At 41.6% G+C, this 16,899-nt stretch overlaps 1 long non-coding RNA gene across 1 annotated transcript; it reads right to left on the minus strand.

The window, feature by feature from the left end:
• Positions 1–11,798: 11,798 nt before the first annotated feature.
• Positions 11,799–16,584, minus strand: LOC308289168. The gene is made up of 3 exons (XR_013962223.1): positions 16,537–16,584; positions 14,927–15,136; positions 11,799–13,522 (listed from the first exon to the last, which is right to left on the minus strand). It is a non-coding gene; the product is annotated as an uncharacterized lncRNA (long non-coding RNA).
• Positions 16,585–16,899: the final 315 nt, after the last annotated feature.

The following is a 16,899-nucleotide window of genomic DNA, read 5'->3' on the forward strand; positions in this document are numbered from 1 at the left end:
TAACAGAATCCCTTTTATGCCCATATATGGAGTTCCCTGATGTCATCAATATTAAAGGGCCAGTTCACCTCTGGGACAACCATATCTTATTGTATTGTTGTTTGAGACAAGATCAACACAATCCTCAGTTATTTTTTGTGTTCAATCTGTGTTTTGAGATATTTTAGTATTTCAGCATGAATGATGATGCATTTTGCATTATATGATGCAGCATGATGACCCTTGTGCCTATCCCGAACTAGTTCGGCTTTATTATCGCATCCCAGAGTGCCAATCCCGAACTAGTTCGGCTTTTTAATAAAAAAAAGAAATTGAAAAAAACATTTTTTTTTTTCAAAACATTTTTTTTTGTCCTCTGTTTACAGAGGACGATATTTGCAGATATTTGCTGATATTTACCATCCACTCCAATGCAATCCAGGATCTTTAGAGCTCATTTTCTCTGTTTTTTCTCCAATGCATGAGGTGTGCAAGGTTTAATCATGGCTAAGTTGACGCAAATCTAAATCTAAAATGCTTGGTAGCCAATAGCTAACTTCAAGCTAACTTCATCCTCTTCCTGTACATGCACAAAGGAAAGTGTTCTGGCAAGTCATGGCTCCAGGGCTTGGGCATGCATTACCAGCATATCTCTATTATTCTCTGGTTACTGGGCGCCCTCTAGTGGTGATAGGCTGGCATTAAATGAGTTAAGACCATATCTAACATATCATATGGGAATGCATATATGGAGGCCATATTGGCCACATACCACATTAACAGAATCCATATATGGCCAAGACAGCCCATACGTATCTGTGTGGCTGGTTCTACAGACAGGAATCTCCATGTATGGGCATAAAAGGGTATGATGTCAGATGTCAGACATCATAGGACTTTCACATAATGAATAACTGAGTAAGCTTGTTTGGGCTCTCACATATATCCATATACAGTACAAGGATCTCCATATATGGGTACCAGGGGTCTCCATATATGGGTAACTGGTCTGATATACATTACTGGCCAGATGGCAAAGAATTGGTGTGACCTCACCCTTGCATGTCGCCCTGAGGCGTCTTACTAGTTTTCTAACTTCTTACTTTCGTTGACATTTTTGATTACTGTACTTGCCATTTTGTCACTGGAGAGATTTGCCTCCAAGATGCAACCCAGGTTGGTAATTGGACACTAGGGAAATATGGGCACCAAAACAGAGTGGGCAGTGCACTGGGAAAACTATGGACTGGGGTACGTGGGCACCCAGAAGAGTGGCACTAGAGTCTAGACACTTCTATTGATTGCAGACCGTGATGTGTGAAGTGCTGCACAATCCAGGTACCTATGGTGTATGTGCTAATCTGGTTCAGATGGAATTGCCAGTTTCACCCCTACATATTGCAGGACACATTTCTTGTGTGATTAAGTACACACAATTAAACCGCGGTGAAGTTGGTTTGACGTTGGATATTCATCCAGTTGGATATTCGAAAATCTTAGGGACCGTCTACAAAGTGCAGGCGGCAATTTAAAAAAAATGCAATATCTCCTAGACAAAAACACCTAGAAAGGCCAAAATTCACTCTAATGTTCTTTGCCCATGCCTACACGATGCACACCCTTTATTTTGAAAAAATGTGTCAAAACCTATTTTTAATGAATTTTAGAAATCTTAGAATTGTAATAACATTGGGGTTACATGACTTTGATAGCCAAATCTTTGTTCAGATTGTCTGGCAGGCATTTCTACATGATGCACACCTTTTATTTTGAAAAAACAGGTAAAAGCTTATTTTAAATGAATTTTAGAAATCTTAGAATTGTAATAACATTGGGGTTACATGACTTTGATAGCCACATCTTTGTTCAGATTGTCTGGCAGGCATTTCTACATGATGCACACCTTTTACTTTGAAAAAATATGTCAAACCCTATTTTTAATGAATTTTTGAAATCTTAGAATTGTAATAACATTACGTTTAAGTGACTTTGACACCCAAATCTTTGTTCACGTTGTCTGGCAGGCATTTCTACATGATGCACGTTTTTGTCTAGGAGATATTGCATTTTTTTTTTATTGCCGCCTGCACTTTGTAGATGGTCCCTAAGATTTTCGAATATCCAACTGGGTGAATATCCAACGTCAAACCAACTTCACCGCGGTGTCCCTTTCCAGTAGGCAACCTTATGTCCATTGCGAGTCCAGTCACAGAGGCTGACTGACTGTTCTGTGGACATAAGGTGCTCTTTTCCCATAGTACACAAGACCTGGCTTAAACAAATCCTCTCTTAACCCTAATAAAACTAACATAACCATCTCAACATAATGCATTTTTATGCATTTCTGACTAGAAGCCCAATATTCTAGGACCATTCCTATATATTATCAAACTTATCCGCCAAAAGTTATTCGCGACCTACCTGTTGTTATGAAGGGGGGAAAATACCTTATACAAAGCATTCACCATTCAAGCTTCTAGCGCCCTCTACTGTTGACCGGTGGTCACTACTCTGGAAGAAGCAAATGATTGGCGCAGAATCCTACAAAAATACATTATTAATTATTAATTATAATTGTTACGTTTTTGGAAAATAGTATAGATCTACTAGGACATTTTGTGAACAAATAATAACAATAATAATAAGTACGCTCTTGCACGTTTGGATATAACCTCGCGATACCAGGCTTTCTCGCGAGGATGAGTTGTTTACAAATGAAAATGCCTCAGCGTCGCGCAGCGTTCCTATTGGTCCGCTGCGCTCGGCAGCGGACCAATAGGGACAGCGCTCGAGCATCCTTCCTGTTTCAAACAGGTGTTCTTCGGATGATAACGTTAGAACGTCAGTGCTCATCTGGACTTCATTGAGAACAGACGTGCATCTTAGCGGCTCCACCAGAGACGTTACTGACCTACTGCTGACTGCTTGTTTACATCGACGCCTGTCGTCCATCTGTTGCTGTTGTTTCACCGGTCATTTCAACTTTTAATTTGATATTTTCAAACATTTGATAACACTTCTTTTTGGATCCCTAGTCTTCAGCTTGACCAACTGAACTCAGGTAAGTAAGTTTGCTCTTGTTAACGACACACACACACACACACACACACACACACACACACACACACACACACACACAGGGGCTTGTTTGTCGTTAATTTACACAGAGGCCTGTTTGCAACAGTTGTGGGTCATTTTCAACCATATTTTGGTTTGAGTACACTGTTGTGGTTTGAAGAAGCACTTTGAAGAAGTACTTGACAATGAAGAACACCCAGCCACAGGACGCAGTCGCCGCCTACTCAAGGCTCCATGAACAACATCCATGCCAGCCTCTTCTGACAGACGACCAGAAAGTCGAGCTGCGCAACCGCAACTGCAACATGGAGGTCAACGAGAGGAAGGGGAAGGCAGCCCGGAAGATGAAGTTCATCATGGCCGAGTTGTTGCAGTCAGAGAAGGCCTACGTGAGAGATCTGCGTGGTCTGGAGACATACTGGTGGGAGATGGCCAGTGGGCTTGAGGAGGAGGTACCTGCAGGCATCCGCAACAAGCAACACATCATCTTTGGTAACATCCAGGAGATATATGACTTTCATAGCAATATTTTCCTGAGTGAGTTGACCAACTGTGAGCTACCAGAGGATGTGGGACACTGCTTTGCTACCTGGGCTGATGGGTTCCACATGTATGTGAACTACTGTAAGAACAAAGTTGACTCCAGTCAACTCTTACTGGAACACGCTGGAACCTTCTTTGATGACATCCGGCAGAAACATGGCCTGGGCTTCGCTAGTTCCATCGACTCCTACCTCATCAAGCCTGTGCAGAGAATCACCAAGTACCAGCTACTGCTCAAGGACTTGCTGTCTTGCTGTGAGGATGGAGAGGGAGGAGAGCTTGCGGATGCTCTTGAGTTGATGCTGAGTGTGCCTAAGAAGGCGAATGATGCCATGAACATCGCCATGTTGGACGGTTTTGATGACAACATGGATGTCCAGGGGGACTTGATTGTTCATGGCAGTTTCCAGGTGTGGAACCCCAAGACTCTAATCCGGAAGGTTCGCAACCACCACGTGTTCCTGTTCCAGAACTCGCTGGTCTTCAGCAAGGAGATCAGGGACTCAGCTGGCAGAACTAAGTACAGGTATGTGAATAAAGTACTGACATCCGAGTTGGGGGTGACAGAGCACATTCGAGGGGACCCCTGTAAGTTTGCTCTGTGGGCAGGAAGGACCCCCGCCTCTCACAACCATACTGTACTTACGGCATCCAGCTTGAAGGCCAAACAGGAGTGGGTTAAGAACATCCAGGAGAGAATGACACCCCTGAAGGAGCCTCTTCACCTGCAGCCTCAGGCCTCGCTGCAGTCCAGCCGTCCAGGTCCACGTCCGATGCTGTGGAAATGGCTGACCAGCTGCGTACGCAGACCCAGCCGGTGACAGCTCTGGGCTCGCCAGGGAGATCCTATTTCTTAATATGCAGCTAGTTTGTGGGAAAGATCCCTCAGGATGTGGGTGAAGGCAGAGCTTAAATACAAAGTCTTTGAAGAGTGTAGGACTCGGCGGGGAGCCGAGTCTGGATAGCGGGAGACCGGGTTAGTGGAGTTGAGGCTTGCTGGAGTTTCCTCCTTGATGTCCATGTAGGGTCAGAGGTCGGTGTGTGGCGAACGGGTAAGAAACCACATACATAAATGCATCTGTCTGTCTTGTCAGTCGTGTACCACACAGGAGGTTCCCCGGACTGGAGGTCGGGTCCCCCCAGTCAAAGTTGGTCAGTCGAGCCTATCTCCTGATCGCTACTGTTGCGTGTGGACGCGCTTCCAGGAAGGGGAACGACTAACACAGGCTATTTGTGTAACCTTAGCTGAGGTAAGAACATTTACTTTTTTATGTTACCTTATATGGTTTTTAAAGTTTAACATGAAGTAGTAATTGTCATATATATTAGAAATAGTTTTTGTGAAGATAAGGGGAAAAAATCAACAAAAATCTGTCTGTTTGTTGTGGACTGTGCTGGAGTTTCCCTGGACTTGAGGTGGAGGTCCCCCCCAGTTGAAGTTGGTCAGTCGAGCCTCCCTCCTGATCGCTCCTGGTGCGTGTGGACTTGCATCCAGAAAGGGAACGACTGTTGGCATAGATGGGCTGTACTGTGGCTGCAAGAAAACACTAGGCTATTTGTGTAACCTGAGCTGAGGTAAGAACATTTACTGTTTTCTGTTACCTTATATAGTTTTGTTTTACATGAAGTAGTAATGGTCATATTAACAATATGTTTTGTGTTGGCTGACTAGGCCTACTTGGTATTAGAAATAATTGTTTAAGATCTCATTATCATTTTTATAGCACTGAATTTCACCACTTTATAGGGTTTAGATTTTTAACTTCCAAGTAATAATTGTAGGTATTAGAAATATATGTATACTAGTTGTTGTACAAAACTAAAACTAAAAAAACACAAAACTAAAACTAACCAAAAAAAAGTGTCTGTCTATCTAATGTATTTTCACAGGTTTCTACTGACGTGGCTTCATCCTCTCCCTTTGGGGAGTCTGTCCTGCGTGCAGTATGTGTCATCACCACTCTGTTGGCCTGGCGGGCTTGCTCGAGCCGCCCTTCAACCCTGTGATGGTGACTGGCCTTGGCGTCTTGCGGGGCCAGGCTTTAGGTAGCGTCTTGCACCTGAGCCTGTCTGTCTATGGAGCACCTGGGTGTGGTAGAGATAAAAGCACTCTTCCCACCACCGCAGCAGTAACTGCGATGCCTCCAGCTTGGCCTGGCGCACCATCAATCTAAACACAATTGGCCGTGTTTAGACAATTTACAATTGAGCATTTAGCAGACGCTCTTAACCCAGAGCAACTTAAAATTGGGGTGGAAAGCTGGCTGGATCAAGTGACCGTTCTTTTTGCTGCACTGCAGAAGCTACTGGCAAGTGTATATGGGAGGATGCACACAGTAGTTTATACATCCCCAGCTGTGGAGGTGTTAGTGCAGCAACAAGGACTGAAAGGACACTTGGGGACAGTTGGGAATTGACAACGACTAAATTGGGACTTCTCCGATGGATTGCTGCCGTGTAGTGGCGGAGAAGCTAATGACCCAATGACCCAAGCTTCTGGCAGGTGCTACCATCATGCCGGACAGCTCAAAGGGTATTAGGGATCAGACCAAGAGCAATCCATTGATAAAACTAACATGTTACAGAAATCACCACAAGAAACCAAAGCACTCCAGCAGACGTCCAAGGAGATGCCAGCCACAACAACTGTTGTGCAAGGTTGTATCCCCTCCAAAAGAATCCATTAGAGATGGAGCCTGGTATGTAAGGACTATTATATAAACTGTTATATGACTCATTATACCAATATTCCCTTAGTATTGTTGATGGTGTGCAGACCACCAGGGCTCTGCTGTGAAGGAAACTGAGGTAACACTTTACTTAAAGGTCTATAATGCACTCATTTAAATAACTGGTTATAAATGTTTACAATTATGCATAACAACGTATAAGCTTAGTGGAACAGCACATTGTATTTTTCATTTCAAGGACCTCCAAATTGGTATGCATTTGGCTGCGAACTCTCATCTGAAAAGATTTCTGCCAAGGACCCCCATACATTTACTTACTTATTTATTAAAAAAAATAACCTTTTCTCAAAACGGCAGATCTATGCTCACAATACGTTGTGGTGTGAGCTTGTAGATCGGTTATTTTCAAACAGCCAATGTATTTAGGGTTAAAGCTATTTAAACTGTTTGTGATGCTAATATCAACTAATGTAGCTGGGGAGCCCTTTCAAGGATTCCTGGGGGTCCCCGGAGAACACTTTGAAAACCACTTTATTGTCTGCACTACCTTACAGTCCAAAATGTAGATCAGGCTCAGACTTTCATTGGTAACTAAAATGAGTAAATGTCCTGGTTTTCTGTTCACACCACAGGCTAGAGGAGACCAACTGGAGGAGACAAAAAGAAAACGTCTCACTGAGCTGACCTCCACCCAGCAAAAGCTGTAGCCTACAACCGCACTGCAGACCAGGTGAGAGTGGGCAGCCGCCTATGGCTTTTAGCACTGTAGATTTAACTGACTGGGTTGCAGAGAAGAAAGGGGCAGTCAAGTGTAAAATGATCCTAAAGATTAGTAGGCGTTGGAGTATGTTATGAACTCTGGCGATTCTGTCTGTCTTGGAATGGAACAGCATCATGGCTGAACTGTTAGAAACTGAGAAAGCCTACACCCGAGACCTGCAGGAGTGCCTGGATACATACTTTTGGGAGATGACCAGTGGAGTGCTGGAGGACATACCTGTTGGCATCCTCAACAAGGAACAGGTTGTCTTTGGCAACATCCAGGATATCTGTTACTTCCACAGCAACATTTTCATGGAGGAGTTGGTCAACTGTCAGCTACCGGAAGATGTGGGACAGTGCTTTGTGACCTGGGCTGACAAGTTCAACATGTATGTGAGTTACTTCATGAACAAACCTCACTCCAGTGAACTTATTCGGGAACACGCTGGAAGCTACTTTGACCTCATCCAGCAGAAACATGGTCTGGGCCGGGCCAGTTCTATTGACACCTTCCTCATCAAGCCAGTACAGAGGCTCACCAAGTACCAGCTCCTCCTAAAGGACCTACTGTGTTGCTGTGATGAGGGAGAGGGAGGAGACATTAAGGCTGGCCTGGAGGTGATGTTGCGCTTTCTCAAGAAAGCAAATGATGCCATGACCATCGCCTTGCTGGAGGGTTGTGATGATGTGGATGTCCAGGGGGACTTGATGCTTCATGGCCGTTTTCAGGTGTGGAACCCCAACTCTGTCCTCCATAACGTCCGCAAGTCTCTCAAGCGGAATAGTCACTACCGCCACCTGTTCCTCTTTGAGAGGTCACTGATCTTCTGCAAGGAGATCAAAGACTCCACTGACAGAACCAGATACCAGTACAGCAATAAAGTACTGACTGGTGACTTATGGGTGACTGAGCAGTGAGCACAATGAAGGGGACCCCGGTACGTTCATTCTGTGGGCAGGATCAGGAAGGACTCCACCCTTTCACAAGACTCTACTTAAAGCCTCCAGTGTGAAAGAGAAACAGAAGTGGATGAGTAACATCTGGGAGGTGAGCCAGGACAGAATGAAGTCACCTCTTCACCTGGACGACACACCAGCACTGTCCAAACCTCCCAGGAACAGGACAGGACAGATAGCCAATCTACAGCCTCAGGCCTGGCTCTTCTCCCGACACTCCAGCCAACCAGGTCAGAGATTGTATGGATCACTGTGGAAATGGCTGACCAGCCGCAGTAGCAGGCAGAATTAGCAAATAATTGACTGAAACACTTGTATATACTGTATATAATTACATTTGATTGTTGTATTGTATTATGCATTCTTTGTTGTCTTATTACCAGTGATTAATATTGTTTTCATTGTATTATTGTTTATTAATGTCATTATTTATAGTAATTATTGTTGTATATAGTTGTGGTGATGGCAGTAAATAAACCAAGTTCAGTGAACTTGCCAGACTACACATTAAAACCCTGAATCTTAATTGAACTCCACCCATAGGGGTACATTTGCACCTGTACGACCCAGAGGGTCCTGTACAGTACATGTATAGCTAAAGCACATGGATTATAATTTCTGTAGTGCAGTAGTGGAAGAAGTACTCTGATTCTTTACTGGAGTAAAAGTAGTAATACCATAATGTGGAGGTACAATTATACTTATTACAAGTAAAAGTCCTGTAATCAAGCTCACAACATCACAATGCAAGGCGCTGTGAGCTTGTAGATCAGCTATTTTTGAATAGCCAAAGTATAATATAGGCCTTAATTGGGTATGTTTTTTAATTATAATTTAAATCTGCAGAGCAACTAGTAAAGCTGTCTGTCAAGTAATTGTAGTGGTGTAATAGGTACCATATTTGATGGTACAGTATCTTCCACTTATTAGATTATTTCTCATTCACTTATTGAATTCACTCAAACTTATTATCACAATACTTGTCACAATACTAATACTTTGTGATATATTTCGGCTACGGTGTAATTTTGACAAAATAGTTTTATTATTAAACAAACAACAAATCAAAATATCAATCAGCATCAATTAATCAATGAGTATAATAATAATGTGACTGCTGTGATTCTTCAATTTCCTGCAGTTTCATTTATTGAAGGAAATTAGCTCAAGTTAGAAATCTACATTTCCTTACACAGGACACTCAAGAAAACTGGACGTGCACCGTGGTCGACGACCCCCAGAATCCCTGGGTGATACTGGGGACATGGGGAGGGTGCCAGACTGCCAGTGAAGGATGCCTCACCGGGAGAAGCATCCCAACAGCCACAGGTGAGTTGGTTTCCGTGTTTGACCGACGATTCAAACTGACTCCTCTCTTTCGCCTTCCCCAGTGCAGGTCACCACCAAGAAGAAGGTTACCGTCACCAAGAAGGAGCGAGGACCCATGATGGAGTGGTGGAAGTATGTACATACATCTCACTTGTCACTTGTTCTCATGGTTCTCATGGGTTTGTTATTTTAATACATAGTACATTTTTGTTGACCACAAATGTTTAAGAATGTTTTATTAGATATGATAGCATGTTGTATAAATAGATGACAAAACAACAAACCTAGGTTCGTTGTTTTTACCTGGAATTTCTTTGAGGCACTACATTGTTCTCTCTGTACTGTATTTATGTGACTATTTAACTTTAGTTTGCTTATTCCCATCTCACACTTTCTTGCAGGAGTATGCAAGGCTTCCTCCAATACATCTGCCAAAGTACGGCGTTGGGCGAGCACGGGAGGCCAAAACTAAAAACCTGCAAAGGAGAATGCCTGCCAACAGGAAAGGCCACCAACAGCCAAACACCACTTTCTGGTAAGTACACATTTATTACAGGTCCAGATCTCTTTTTTTCCCCCCTCTGCATTAAATCTCTTCATCAAAATTAGCCAATCTACAAGTTCCCAACGTGACGCGTTGTGAGCATGCATAATTTCTATTTTTCCCGAAAGCTTGCCCCGTGCTCATCAGGACACTCAATACGGACACTCATTCATCCACACAAAGCCAGACATAGGAGCGGTTAGTACCGCACAAAAATGGTGTTGTCTGTTGAAGTGAACTGATTGACCAGTGATATGGTATATGTGTGTAGCCTACATTTACCACCACCAACCTCCATGTGCATATCGTTGTCGAGTGGAAACCTTGTACAGTATGTCCAAGACCTTTTGTTTTGTATTTATCGTTTTAAAAATGAACTAAACTAGTGAAAATAGCAGATCTACAAGCACACAGCCTCACGGTGTGAGGCGTTGTTCACAGTTCACTGTTGTTCACAGTTCACTGTTTTCACTACTTTTGTGCGACGGCCTTGTATGATGAAGTAGGGCTTTACTTTGCGAAAAAATGAACACATTTTAAACTTCGAGATACGAGGTTTCTGCTTGACAGTGACGATATGTGGGTTCACTATAAGTAACATAGTTAATAGTTACATTGTACTCAAATGGTGTATTCCAACAATGTGTAAACCACCAAATAGTCTAATTTGTTATTCATTTTATAACTACAATTCAAAATTAAATATTATCCTTGATATTTTTTTCTGTTTTTATTTCATTAAGGAGAGAGCTTACCGAAGTATACAGGCACCAGAAAAAACATGATGTGATAGCCATAAGTATTATTGTTATGTATTGTATCTGCACATCTTGATCAAATTAAAATAAATAATAATGTAATAAGTATACAATAGCTTAAATGTTGAGTTGTAGTTATAAAATGAATAATTATTTTGTTTGAATACGTAGTATGTAACTATCTTAGTTGTGGCGAGACATAACTTACTCTATGTATGCTTTATTCATGTGTTTTTTTTAATTAGCAAGATATGTATGTATTGTAGTGTAGACAGGGCTGGACATTGATACTAACACCTGTGTTTCTTCTCCAGGCACAGAGACCACCTTCTGCCTGCATCGCATTCGCCACCAAGAGACCTTGACCCTGCCAACGATGAAGGTCGTCTGCCAAGCGCCTTCCTTCAATCATCGCTCAGCCTCTCCAGAATCTCCAACTACCTCGGGACTTCGATACTTTTGTTTTGAGCCACACTGGCATTGATGAACAGTAACCAAGGATGCTTACTTGTGTACTCAAGTATTATTATTATTTTTTGCCTGCACTCTTCTTTCACTCCACTATTTAAACTGAAATGTTTTACTTTTACAGTTCTAGGAAGGGACTGAAAATGTACTATTTATATAGTTTGATTCTTTAAATGTTTTGGTATGCATTGGTCTTAAAAGATAATGTACTTTGTAATTTGTACTTTTGAATACCGGTACTTAGTAGAATATTAGTAGCCTATTTACTTCACTACAAGGTTTAGATATTTTTGTTAAGTTCTTATCGGACACCACTGCGAGATGGGTCTTAGTCTTAGACAACCAGTCACCCTTTATTTTACAGTAATGTAAGTAATGCTTTCCTCTTTTGTTTTAAATGCATTTCAACAGTATAGTCATGTTTTGTACAGAAAGTATGCTGTCATTATTACACTCTAATCATCTTGACACATTCTTTGTTTATGAAACGGTTCAACTTTTTATTTTAAATCACAGCAGGAGACAAAGGTAAGAGTTTGTTACAACATGCTCTCTTTGATGTATCTCCTAAGAATGTGTGCCCTCCATAGAGGTAATATGTTTAACATATTACCTCTATGGGCATAAATGGATTGACATATCCAAAATGATGCAACAGCTCTGGACCTTAAATTCATCATGCACGTGTCTTGACTGAAGTCAACAGTTGCCCCTTGCTGTATAGTACAGGGGTTAAAGTTCTCAGTCCTGGGGACTGATTTCAGTCTTGAGGATTCCATAGGGGCTATAGTAACCCCATGTAGACCAGGGGATAATACTGATTATTTTTTTACCTTTTTTTACCCTGTAATGTAAAGTTAAAGTTCCAGTTCCATATACATTGACATGACATTCATAATGTGTGTGTATTGGTATAAATGTATATGGGCTAATACTGTAAAGATATAGTTCTACAGTCAGATACACTTCCTTCCAAAGTGCTGCTGGTAGCCAGCAAAAAAGCAACAAGATTGTGGTATAAAAGTGACCCTCCAACTTGTGAGCAGTGGCTGTGCATTGTGGAGGAAATATATGTGATGGAGAGATTTACACACAAACTCAGGATACAAATGGACTGAATATAAAACCCAACAGAATGACACCACAAATGTCTGACATGGACTAAAATGTGATAACCAAATGATGTAATAATGTTGATAAAAATAGAAAGAAAGTACTACAGAAAATCTAATGGAAAAACCTTTGCAGAGTGAAAGTGTGCTTAAACGACAGTCTCTCTCCAAACCATCAACACGCAAGGCAACAGCTGTTTAAGCACAATACAATATTCTCTATGCACAGCAGCCATATTGGAAAGAAAAGGGCTTCAGTTCAGGGACACTAATGGTTCCTTTAGGAGGTTTCAAATATGGCCCTTACCCTTACGGGTGTGTAACTCAGGTACAATTGGTTCCATTGGTACACTCAAGAGTTATGGGGGTCCTTGAAATTAAAATGTTTGAGAACCACTAAATGGAACAGAACCTGAGATAGTCGGGGGCCTTAAGGGGAGAAAATATACATTTCCTGCAAATCAGTCTAAAAGTGCCCAATTTTGCACAGATGTAGCCCAGTAGTACATGCTCATGATTTAGCTAGGGCGCCCGAGTTTGCAACCTTTGGGGTCACCACAGTGGCCAAATCAAGTTGGGCTCCTATCGACTTTCTATACAGGAGGAAAATACCCAGAAAAAAATCTGCTTTAAGTAGGATGTGAGGGTTCTAACTAGAGGTTTGTCATGATTCTGAATCCATTGCAAGCCTTTGTTTTGCACAAAAAAGAACATTCCTTGGGCTACAAATGGCCCCACAAAACGATGGTTTAGTGATGAGTCATCATCTTTTCACAGTTTGGTGGGTGTTTTGTGGGGCCACCTCCCTGACAATAACGATGGGACCACAATTCTTATATGAGACGATTCTAAGATGACCCAATGTTATTCTCATAGAAAATGAACTTCCGTGACCCAGGAGATGAACCAGTGACGTCAGTACTCTATTAAGACGTGAGGTTGATTCTACAAAAGCCTAATAAAACGGTTTTCAGAAAAAACCTATGTTGCTATGTATCGTTGTTAGGCAGAAACCTTACCTCCATATTATGTTTTGTTTTCCATAAAATTAGCAGATTGCAAGCTTTTAGATCTGCTACTTTAGAATTATAATCCTGAAAAGTTTTGGACATGAGGTTTCCACCCATAGATGCTTTACCAGTTTTAATGGTTAATTAGTGTACTGTACGTGGTAAGACCTGTGAAGGAAATTAGTAAGGTCTCTGGGAGTGGGACATATCATCTGTAGGGCTGTGTGCTCTCTGGGGGCGTACAGTATGGATGATCTTCTCCTCTGTCACCACTGGGGTTTTCCATGTGTGTCTGAAGACATTAAAAAAAGACATGCATACTTGTTAACTGACATCTCCAAGTTTAAAACATCGCTACACTAAATAATAAGTACACCGGATCCATTGTAACACAGGTTCTTTCCTTTCCTAAAAAGTAAGTATTCTGGAGTTAAAATGCTTCCACCCGACAGCAACAATATAATATAATAAACTCAATAGTTATTACAGTGATAATATATCGAATTATCAGTACACATTTAATGCAAAAATAAAGAATGGCAATACCTCTAATGAACGTGGAAAAAATATCTTTCTCACATTTCAACTTAAAAGAGGTGTAGCTATAAAATGTGTAAATGTGCAACTCTTAGATCCTATTTTTAATATCTAACCCTTGACAGCCATTCATTCAAACAGAAAAGCAGCTGTATTGAAAATATTTTTTTTTCTCACACATAATGCAGGACACAGCTCCTGCTATTTAGGCCATGGCTATACGGAGCTGGATTTTTCATATATCCCGGTTTTTCAGATATCCAGATAGAAAAATATCTAGGTCCACACGAGAAAGATATCTAGGTCTAAAATAATCTGAGTCCCCAGACCTCCACTGGGGGACAAGCACACACACAGTTAAGTCTTAAGAGATATCCGGGTACCGTGTCTACACAGATCCAGAGAATATCCAGCTTTGCGGCCGAAATATCCAGCTTAATGTGGCTGCAGCCCCAACAGCACAAAAAATGTCTAGCTTCAGAAATATCCAGCTCTGTGTAGCCATGGCCTAAACCACTTGAACACACCTATTCTGGGGGGAACATTACTAAAAATGGCAGATCTACAAGCTCACAGTGAGCTGCAATGCAACAAGTTGAGAACTTATATGTGCTATTTTAGGCAAAGAAAGTTGGTGTAGATGGAAGAAAGCGGCCCATGTAGGGAAGTCTAGAGCAGGGGTCAGCAATCTTTTTGAAATGAAGTGCCATGTTTTTATTTTCTAGATAGTCAGTGTGCCATGTCAACATGTTTAATGACACGCCATCAAAAATTCAGACACATTTTGAGTGTCAGGAAATTGTTATAATGATCATTATAGACTCAAGCAATAACCCATCTATCTCGAGAGTTCAGGGTTTTAGTGAATGTAGAATTATGTGCAGGATGTAATTTGTGCAAATTATGTGACTTAATTTAATTGACCACATAAAAAAAAACATGTGATTTTAAAATAAAAACCCTCTCTCTCACACTTCTGCCAGTGTGCCAGTGATCACCCTCCCCTGTGCCATTGTTGTGCCTAAGGTTGCCTACCCCTGGTCTAGTGGGTTTAAGTGGCTACCTTTACACATTTCTGCCAGGAAGAGTTGCAGAGGGAACTGAATCACTGTTAATTGAGACAGACTGAATCAGCATGGCACTGCTGGTCTAGACTTACCTCTGAGAATATCCCCATCCTGGTTGGGGTAAAAGGCCAGTTTGAAGATGTGGTTCATAATGCTGCGTTCGATAGGCATCTGGACATCTTGCAACTGGTCCTTGCTAGTATACTGCCAGATGGCATCACGGACCATGGCACCATACAGGTAGTGCAGAAAACCCTCCACTGCTGCAGTCTTGTCATCAGCCGCTGTGCATCCCTGGAAGGCTGTGGGGGGAGACAGGGAACAATGCAGTGAGCAATCAGTCTGTTGATTACCTTTAAAAATATATATAAAATACAGAGAAAGTAGCCTATCTACAAGCTCACAATGTGCCTTATTGTGAGTTTGTAGATAGGCTATTTTCACTACTTTTGTGCAACACTTGTATGATGAAGTAGGGCAGTGTTTCTCAAATGGGGGTACGTGTACCCCTAGGGGTACGCAGGGCGGGACCGTACCTATGTTCCCCAGGTTCTATGTTCCCCAGGTTCTATGTTCCCCACTTTCTTACCACCTAACCCTAACCTCACTAAACTAATGCTGTTAGGTGGGGAACATAGAACCTGGGGAACATAGAACCTGGGGAACATAGGTTGGACCCCCGCAGGGAGTACGTCAGAAAAACTAGAAAATGGGAATTAGTACTTTACTATTATGGTTAATGATAAAACATTGACAGAGTTTGTGTGAACCTGCTCATCTGTACATTTCTAAACCAAATAACATCAATACCTTTACTAGTAGTAACAGTTATTTAATAGAAAGCAGTATTTATTTGCCATTATGCTGTTTTATTTTGAACATATTGGCATCGGAACTGGACTTTTGATGTCAATTTTGCAGTAGTCAGGGGAAGGGGGTACATGGCTTCAGAAATCAGTATAAGGGATTACTCCAGCCAAAAAAGATTGAGAACCACTGAAGTAGGGCATTCATTTATGAAAACATAGCACGTTGAATACAAGGTTTCTGCCTGAGAACAAGAATTAGAGAGGGTATGTGTGTACAAAAGAGAGAGGTCATCAGATCAGCCTGTGTCGCCTCTATATAAGAATGTGAATGATGGCTGCATATATGCTGTGTTGTGAATCCACTATAGCCATTTGAAATGTGATGTAATTTTTTGTTCTGCTTGTCCTGCTTCCAAATGTGTAGGAGAAATCCTTAAATTAGAATTAGGCTACTCCAAGGAAAACAGTAAAAGGGTTTCTATAGGCTACACTATACAGTAAATAATAGTCTACCTCCTTTTGAAGACCAGCTTACTGCTGTTGATCTTGTTTGATCCAACAGATGTCTAGTATACATCTAAAATACTCTGCAGCACTGCAGATGAGAGAGAGAGGTGAACAAATAACAATAAATTCAACTTCCTCGCACAGTGATAAATACACGTGCATAAAAAAACATTGCAGTCCTACGTGTTTTTACCTAAAAATGTTGTCAGGTGATGTAGCCTACACATGATGGAAACATGATGCGACACAAACACTAGGCTACTAAACACACACGTCCCTGTTCTTGATGGTGGTGATTGTGTGTAATATGTGCATGGCACGCAAAAACGACTTCCAAACTCAATTAATTCACTGAAAGTTTCTTCAGAAAGTCATAGATTGCTTACATTCATGGTTATTTTCCAGTAGGCAACCTTATGTCCATTGCGAGTCCAGTCACAGAGGCTGACTGACTGTTCTGTGGACATAAGGTGCTCTTTTCCCATAGTACACAAGACCTGGCTTAAACAAATCCTCTCTTAACCCTAATAAAACTAACATAACCATCTCAACATAATGCATTTTTATGCATTTCTGACTAGAAGCCCAATATTCTAGGACCATTCCTATATATTATCAAACTTATCCGCCAAAAGTTATTCGCGACCTACCTGTTGTTATGAAGGGGGGAAAATACCTTATACAAAGCATTCACCATTCAAGCTTCTAGCGCCCTCTACTGTTGACCGGTGGTCACTACTCTGGAAGAA

This window comes from Nannobrachium achirus (genome assembly GCF_963921795.1).
Source record: "Nannobrachium achirus genome assembly, chromosome: 7".
In the NCBI taxonomy this organism is placed as follows: domain Eukaryota; kingdom Metazoa; phylum Chordata; class Actinopteri; order Myctophiformes; family Myctophidae; genus Nannobrachium; species Nannobrachium achirus.